Genomic DNA, 9263 nt, shown 5'->3' with positions numbered 1-9263 from the left:
AAAACAACATTATGGATTTCCTCTCGTCTAGTAACCTTGGTGAGTACTTCATTTTTAATCTTAACTAGAGAATGGCCCTGTACTAAGTATAGGGTAACTAAATGTGTGTATAACTTAGTTTGAAGTTTATTATTTAGTTATCAAAAATTAAATTAAAAAAAACTAATATGGATCTTGCATCTTTGTACTTGACAATCCATAGTCTATTAATTTATGTTTTTTTTTTAATTTCATTTAAGATTTTAAATGAGATCTTATACATAAACAATAACCCACCTTATTTTGTATTTACTATTTATCTAATAAATCTATTTTTGAGTTATTTATTTTTAAAAGTTAAAATATGTTGCTTTTTAAAAGTTATATCAAGTTTGTAATTAATAAAGTATTTTCTTTTTGAAAAAAAATAATTTAAAAATAAACATGGGTTTATGATAATCTTTTAATGGGTCCCACTATTTGTATTTAATAGGGTATGGATAAACATGTGTTAAGCTAATAAATAATTGTCTATTGAGAATGTTTAGAAGTGAAACTACCCACTTTATGAATCTTATTTCTTGAATTAATAGGATGTCACATGTTTGAATGGTGGTAATGAGATGTGGGCTTTAGTAGTAACTTCTCAAAAAATGTCACGTGCCTAACTTTCGAAAAATAATGAGAAGGATAAATGTTTAAATGGTGGGGGTTGTAGCCTAGTAGTGGGCTATTTTCTTTAGTAGGAATTCCTCAGAAATTGCCACATGTTTAGGTTTCTAGAAAATGAGAAGGCCACTTCTGAATGGTGGTAGTGGGTTGTAGGCTTTAACAACAATTTCTCAAAACATGCCATGTGTCTAGATTTCTGGAGAAAAGAGAATGTCATGTGTCTGAATGGTGGGGGGTTGTACCCTGAAGACCTTCCTTTAATATATATATATATATATATATATATATATATATATATATTTAGTGATTGAATTTAGATTAGATGAGGAAAACAAGTCTGAATAGTAATTCACAAGTTGAGAATCTCTTCCACATTTTCTGTCCACCCTCCATCTTCTGTTAGAATTCGATCAATTGATAATTGTCGATGATTGATAATGCGCATGGTGCTTAAGTGAAAAAAAAAACTTTGTATTTTGATCCCCCTCCCTCAACCAAATCTCACGAGAACGCTTCTTCCAAAACACACTTTATATTCTAGTTCTTTTTTGTCTTGCTCATAAAACTTACTAGTGTTTTAAAACCCAGAGGTGCTCATGATCAATTCAATTAACTTTTTCTTTTTTGTCGAAGATTTAATTAACTGAACCATGAGCACATTTAGGAAACCAAATTGTCATCTCCTAAGTTTTATGACAATCATAAAAACTTCCCCTGTGCTTTCACTTTAACAATAACCTTCCCTATATTTTTTAATAACATACTATTACCTTCCTTCCCTCATCATCCTTGGTGGAAAATACTGACCTAATGCATTTTTTTAAAGTACCTATTTTGCCATTGTATCATTCAATTCATATACAAAGTTATTAAAATACTCTCAAAAAGCACTATTCATCTTCCTCCCCAAGATCGAGAACCAAACGTGGCTAAGAAAACCTAATAGGTCTTCCATATCTTTTCGTTCCCCCTTTTGTCTTCATTTACTCTTTTTTTCTCTATTTTATTTCTTTTTTTTTTTACAAAATTAGACCGATGTCCACAAAGAAGATAAAATAGAGGGGGAAAAAGAAAAAAAACTGAAAGAAGAAAAGTGTTTTTTTTTTTGTATTTCAAAATTCATTTTACATCAAGTAAGAGTCAAAACCAAAGGGCCATCTAAGTCACGATTATCAATTTATCATCATCATCGACAACTAATTGATGTAATTAATCAACCACAAAATTATCCACAACAACGTTACCACGTTGGTTTATAACAACTCACACATACAATAATCCTTATTTGCACGCTCTCAAACTCCAATGTCGAAGTAGGGTAACGTAATTCGGGGTATCATCGTTTTGACCCACAGTAATCACCCACTTATTATCCAACGCCTCCCAATCGAAACGAACGTTGCTGATTTATTTGGGAGAGTAGATCCCCTTGTTCCCATACTTCAAGCAACTAGTAATTAAGCATGTGCATTCCATGTGAGAAATTTTTTTTAGATTAATTATTTGAATTTTAGATATGTCATAATTAAGATAAAATTTGAAAATTAACAAAAGTAACAATATGATTATAAATGAACTCAATTGCTTGTAATAAATGCAAGCGTGCATTGCATGTGAAAATTTTAAATTACAAGAACAATTATTATTATTATTATTATTATTATTATTATTATTAAATTTTGTACCCATTAATTTTTGTCATAAATAAAAATAAATTTTATTTTAATTTATTGTGATGATATATAACATTATAAATTTTCCCAAATGTGATAGAATTTTATGTTTTATCTTTTTTAAATAGTTATTATTCAATTATGACATCATGAGTTTCTTTGAAAAGTTGAATCATTGACCCACCATCTAAATAAGAAAATAACTTTACTTTTGGATTTGTTTTAAATTATATACCATCTACATTATATAAATAATTTCTAAGTATTGTACTTAATTTTTATTTGACATAATTAATATATAATTTTTTATATTTTTTTTTATTACTTGTACTTTTTATTTTTTTTAAGATTTATTAGTTTACTATCATATCATTGGATAATCCAGTTGACCCAAACCACTAACCCATAACCCAAAAAGGAAAATAATTTGATTTCTAGATTGACACTAAATTTTATATTACATTTTCCCATCATTGATAATGAATGTATACTATTAGGGATATACCCAATATTTATTTTTATGAATATGTAACATTAGATATGTGCCCAAATTTTTCTATTTTTAAAAATTTTATTATTTGACTATGACATCATTTCATTTATAGGTTGATTTTAACTTTGGCATTCCAATTTCATCATTAATAAAATTACTTTACATTTCATTTGTTTTTTTTATTTAGTATAATGAATATTTAATATTAGAGATATGTCCAATTCTTTTTATTTTTTGTATTATATATTTTAATTTGTTATTATTAAATATGACATCATTTATTAACCCATTTGACCCAAAATGGTTGAATTTCTTACCCACCACTAGGAGGGAAGAAAATAATTTTATTTTCAAAATATTTGTTTTTATAATATTAAAATTAATTTTATGGATTTAATGAGAGAATATACCTTAATATGAGATATAATGAGAGAGAATAGGAAAAAAATTTTAATTTTAATTGATTTTAAATTTTACATTCCATTTTCATCATTAATAAAATATTTGTTATTTATCATACTTATTATTGTTTAATATTGATGAACCTACAATTTATCTATATTTTTATGAGGTTTTTGCATGAAATTTTATGCCGGTTTAATTAATTTTTGCCCTATTTTTAGCTTAATTGCAATACAGATTTCAGGGGCAGCCAATTCGAGAAAAATAAGGCAAAAGCAAGAAAAGAAAACCCAAAATTTATCAAGTTCAGCCCAGCCCAGCCTTGAGAGCAAGGGAGTTTCCATTCGGCCCAAGTAATGCAAGCTAACTCTTTGAAAAACTCAAGGGAAAAAGCCTAGCAAGAAGGAAATTTCGGCCCAACCCAGTTTCAACCCAAAGAATAGCCTAGAGTGCAGCCTACATGTGCTCAAAAGCATGCTAAGTTGTAGCCCAAAGGGAGCTAGGGGCGGCAACTCCTAAAAGTTTCTTGAAGAGGAGGGAGCACTCTCATGAGGGGTGTAATACACTCAATTCTAGAGACTTCAAGAAGAAGCAAGAGCTTCCTTGAAAGCCTATATAAGGAGGCCTCTAGAGGGGGAAAAGGAGTCCAACATCTGATTTCAAACTCTCCTTGAGCTCTTGTTCTAAGAGAGAAAAAGAGAGAATGATAGGTGCAAGAGAGGAGAAGAGAGGAGGAACAAGCAACTTCAAGAGAAGAGGAAGCTGAATTCGAAGGGGGGAGAAAGCAATTGGAGATCAAGGGTTTCATCCTCACTTGATTTCTGCACCATTTGGTAATCGAATTCAGTTAAGACTTATATAATTTCTCCATCAAATTTTCCTTTCTTGCTGTAATCAAAGCTTGTTTTATGTAAATTCAATTCTGTAATTTGGTCCAATGTGTTAGAGATAACTTTGTAGTTAGAATTTCAGATTTTCATTAGTATTACATTTCGGCTAATCTGATAATAGTAGACTGATTTATTACTAGTAGTTGCTACATAAGTCCTCGTGGGACGATACTCTACTCACTACTCTATTACTTGAGCGGCTAGTGCACTTGCTAGTGTCACAATGAGCCACACATCAAGTTTTTTGCGTCGTTGCCGGGGACTTATTGTAGCAATATTAGGAACCATTGACCACTGTTAATCTGATTTGTAGCTTTGGATTCATTGCTGGTTTTCAATTCTACATCTTAAATTTCAGTTTTGAATGCAATGGCTTCATTGATGGAGTCGGTTTCCTCTCTTAGTACTTGATTGCTCCATCTTTAATTTCACTTTTAGTTGAGTTTATGTAGATCTGATCACTTTTTTTTTTTAGCTTCATTGTCTCAAAAGAGTACAGATTCGATTGCATTACTTGTTGTTTCTTGAATTCAACAATTAGATCTACACTCACATAAAAAAGATTTTGGTTAGTTTACTTTCTTTTCTGTTAGTTTTCTTCCCTCTTAAAAGAAAAAAAAAAGAAAAGAAATGGTTTGTCTGCTTTCAAATATGAGTTTCAGATCTGAGATCAGATTTAAAATTCAGATCTGAAATGGTGTGAGTATAGGTTTGATTTCAAATCTGTAACTCACCCCCATTCGAAGATACATCAGGACTGATGAGAAGCAAGCTAGAACAACTAGTGTACAAATCTAAGATCAGTGGTATTGCATGATTCCAGACCTGATATACTGATTTCAGATCTGTATACACCAATACACCTTGCTGAATTTTCATATCAGCCCTGATAACTATGGTTCTAGCTACTGAACTTAGCATCAGTAGCTGCTGAAATGAAAAATTACAGATCTGAAGGTGTAAAGAATTCTTGCATATACCCTCATAAACTTCAGATCCCAAGGTGTAGAAATCATGTACAACATCTGTACCCTATTAGGATGGTGGTGTGAACTCAGATTACAGATCTGAAACCATCTGAATTCAGATCAGAGTTCATCTAACTCAGATCTGAATTCAATTGCTTTCAGTAGCAAAGGTTGCAGACCTGATTTCAGGTCTCTGCAATTAATTGATGCATACAAGATATACAAATAGGAACTTCAAATAAGAAGCTTAAAACTCTTGATTCCAGCCCTAATTCAGTTTTGGTTGCAGTATTTGGGAAGCAAGTTATATGGGAAGCAAGCTAGAATAGACCTGATTTGGAATCAGTGGATATGTATGGATTTAGACCTGATACACTGATTTGATCACAGGTTGTGCATGAGTTTAGATCCACTGATTTCATATCTGAATACACTTGCACTCATTGCCGAATTTCTATATCAGCCATGTCCTAGCATCAAGTAGCTGATGTATATGATTGAATAAGTAGCGGCTATAATTTCAGTTGCTGTAAAACCTCACAACAACATCAATGGCTGTTGTAGTTGCAGATTTGATTTCAAGTCTTTGTAATTCATTGTTGCATACAAGACATTTAAAATTGGACTTGAATAAGAAGCCTAAAGCTCTTGGGTTCAATCCTATTTCAGATCTAATTGCAATAGATTTCAGACCTACTTATTGATATTAGGCTTGTAATTTGCAGGTGGCTGTTCTCAATAACTAAGATTTCAAATCTGTGAAAGTAATTTTTATTGTTGAAGATTTCTGAAATCAGAGATTGCTGATCTGAACTCAGTATAGTTGCTATAGCTTCTGCTCTTTTTGGTCTGCTTTTTCTTATGAAAATGATGAGACTTCAGATCTGATTACCTTACCTATCACTTCTGCAATCAAATCTGAACACAACAGCACTATTCTCAGTGGCTACCGAATGCAGATCTGGTCTCAGTAGCAGTCACAGCTATTCTAAGTATCAGTAACTACTGTTTTATTTATTGCTATTTTCAGTAGCTTCTGAGATTTTAGATCTGATCTCAATTTTGTGTAGAATTGATGTCTGAATTGCTTTCTCACAATCCTATTTACACTAATTTCAGCTCTGTGTATTGACCCTCAGTAGCACACAGTAGCCTTTCCATTTGAAGCTCAGACCTGAACACAGTCATTGCTGTTCCGCATATGGCTAACCTCAGTAGCTGCTAAGATTTCATATCTGATTTAAGATCTGTATATTACTGTTCTCAATAGCTATTGAGGTTTTAGGTCTCAGCAGTTCAGATCTATGTAATCTTATCTGATTTCAACAAGGTGAAGAGAAGGAATTTGTAAACTGTTGTTCTACTCTCAGAGGTTACTGATTTCAGACCCGTTTACTAAGAAAAATTTTTAGCTGATTAAGAATTTGTAAATTGCTACTGAATTTTGTATATTGAATAAGATGTTGGTTCAGATCTGCTTTTAGTTAGCTGCATTTATTTATTTTAGGATGTAGGTTTTTGTATTCCAATAATTCACTATACATTTTCAGTTTTAATAAGGTTAGCTATTTATATTCTTTTGTATTATCTAGTTTACTGCCATGATTTTCAAAGTTTCTAACAAGCAGAGTCGAGCTGGAAGAAATCCTCTACGACCCGAAGATTGAAAGAACCCTCCATGTCCATCTAAGAGCAGCCAAACAAATCCAGTGAGAAGCTCAAGAAGCTCAAGAACCTCAAGAAATGGCTGAGCAGAGGAGTATGATGGATAATGCCAAACCCACACTCACTAGAGATGCCTCCAGCATTATCAGGTCCAATATTGCTGCTAACAACTTTGAGATCAAACCGGCTATCATATAAATGATTCAAAGCACGGTGCAATTCTGTGGTTTGGCCCACGAAGATCCCAATGCACACATTTCTAACTTTTTAGAAATATGTGACACCTTCAAACACAATGGGGTAAGTGATGATGCCATTAGGCAGAGGTTATTCCCATTTTCTTTGAAGGATAAAGCCAAAGCATGGTTGAATTCATTACCGGCAGGATCAATAGCTACGTGGGATGAAATGGCAAGTCGTTTTCTCTCTAAATATTTTTCCCCTTCTAAAATTGCTAAAATGAGGAATGACATCACTAATTTTTTCCAGCAAGAGGGGGAATCTTTATATGAGTCATGGGAATGATACAAGGAGCTATTGAGGAGAGTTCCTCATCATGGCCTTCCCATATGGCTGCAAGTGCAGAATTTCTATAATGGTCTTACCGACTCAAATAAGACCATATTAGATGCTGCAGCCGGAGGGTCCATAAATAATAAAACTCCTGAGGTTGCCCATGCATTTATTGAGGAAATGGCAGCCAACAACTCTCAATGGCATTCTGAAAGGACTCAAACTAAGAAGCAACAAGGCCTGCATAATGTTGATACTTATACAACACTATCTACACAAATAGGAGCACTCAGTAAGAAAATTGATGAAATGCAGATAGCTGCCATGCATGTGTAGCCTTTTACTTATGAATTGTGTGGGGGAGGCCACATTAGCACTGACTACCAAGTTGGCAATCAGTTCAGGCCATCTACTGAACAAGTCAACTTTGTCAGTAATTCGTCAAGACAGTAGGGTTACCAAAGTCACCATACCTTTCACCCAGGATGGAGGGGACACTCAAATCAGCCCTAGCCAAGTCAGCATACTTCAAAACCTTTCCACCAGACTTATCATCAGCCTGAACCAAAGTCCAATTTGGAGGAACTGATGACAAAATTTATAACAAGTGCGGAAACCAGGTTCCAGAACCAAGAAGCCTCAATCAAAAACCTGGAAAACCAAGTGGGGCAATTAGCACAATTGATCTCTTCCAGAATGCCGGGAACTCTTCTAAGCAATACTGAAGTGAATCCACGAGAGCAGGTGCAAGCTATTACCTTAAGAAGTGAAAAAGAGTTACCCGAGGTAGAAAAGAAGAATTGGGCTGAACCCAAGGCAGAAGCAAGTCTTGGGACTGGACAACAAAAGAAGGAACAACCAGAAGCACAACGAGGGATGCACCAGCAACCACAAGTTCCATTCCCTAACAAGCTGAAGCAATAGAAATTGGAGAAGGAATTTGGTAAGTTTCTTGAAATTTTTAAAAGCTTACACATTAATATCCCTTTTGCTGATGCTTTAGCCCAGATGCCACACTATGCAAGGTTTTTGAAAGAATTATTGGCAAACAAAAGGAAATTGGGAGATGTGGCTACAGTTACTTTAAATGAGGAATGTTCTGCTGTCCTTCTGAACAAGCTGCCTCAGAAACTTAAGGATCCAGGGAGTTTCACTATTCCTTGTACTATAGACAGTCTCAAAATTGAAAAAGCTTTATGTGACCTAGGAGCTGGCATCAATTTAATGCCATATTCTATCTTCAAGAAATTGGGATTGAATGAACCCCAACCCACTAGAGTGGCATTACAATTGGCTGATAGATCCATTAGAAGGGGGAATAGTGAGAACATAAGGGGGGAATGTTCAGTTTATGGCTAATATATTTGCTTGAGGACAAGCAAAAGCTTAAGTGTGGGGGTATTTGATGAACCTACAATTTATCTATATTTTTATGAGGTTTTTGCATGAAATTTTATACCGGTTTAATTAAATTTTGCCCTATTTTTAGCTTAATTGCAATAAAGATTTCAAGGGCAGCCAACTCGAAAAAAAGAAGGCAAAAGCAAGAAAAGAAAGCCCAAAATTTATCAAGTTCAGCCCAGCCCAGCCTTGAGAGCAAGGGAGTTTCCATTCGGCCCAAGTAATGCAAGCTAACTCTTTGGAAAACTTAAGGGAAGAAGCCTAGCAAGAAGGAAATTTCGGCCCAGCCTAGTTTCAGCCCAAAGAATAGCCTATAGTGCAGCCTAAATGTGAAAGAATTCAGGTAGCTTTAATTTAGTTTGGCCGATTTGTTCATCTTTCTTGGAATTCCTAGAGTGCTTGAGAAAGACTCTAAGAATTCAGATCTACCAATCAAGAGCCAAATTGAGTGCAAGGTTAGAGATAACTTGCACAATTCAGTTGGTGTTCATTCAGTTGAGTTGATGATCATCAATTCAGCTGAAATGAAGCCCTAGAATTGCTAGATCTGAATGCATGCATGGTGATTAGATCCTTGATAGAGATATAAGGACCATAACTCATGCAT

The 9263-nt window shown here is 33.9% G+C and overlaps 1 non-coding gene across 1 annotated transcript; it reads right to left on the bottom strand.

Moving 5' to 3' along the window:
• Positions 1-7198: 7198 nt before the first annotated feature.
• LOC148880473 (small nucleolar RNA R71) lies at positions 7199-7305 on the bottom strand. Its single transcript, XR_016106076.1, has one exon. It is a non-coding gene; the product is annotated as a small nucleolar RNA R71 (small nucleolar RNA).
• Between the last annotated feature and the right edge of the window lie 1958 nt (positions 7306-9263).

This window comes from Nelumbo lutea, chromosome 1 (genome assembly GCF_056320005.1).
Source record: "Nelumbo lutea isolate HS-2025 chromosome 1, American lotus-T2T, whole genome shotgun sequence".
Lineage (NCBI taxonomy): Eukaryota > Viridiplantae > Streptophyta > Magnoliopsida > Proteales > Nelumbonaceae > Nelumbo > Nelumbo lutea.
Note: the sequence above shows the minus strand (reverse complement) of the source record. Positions and strands in the feature narration are given on the sequence as shown.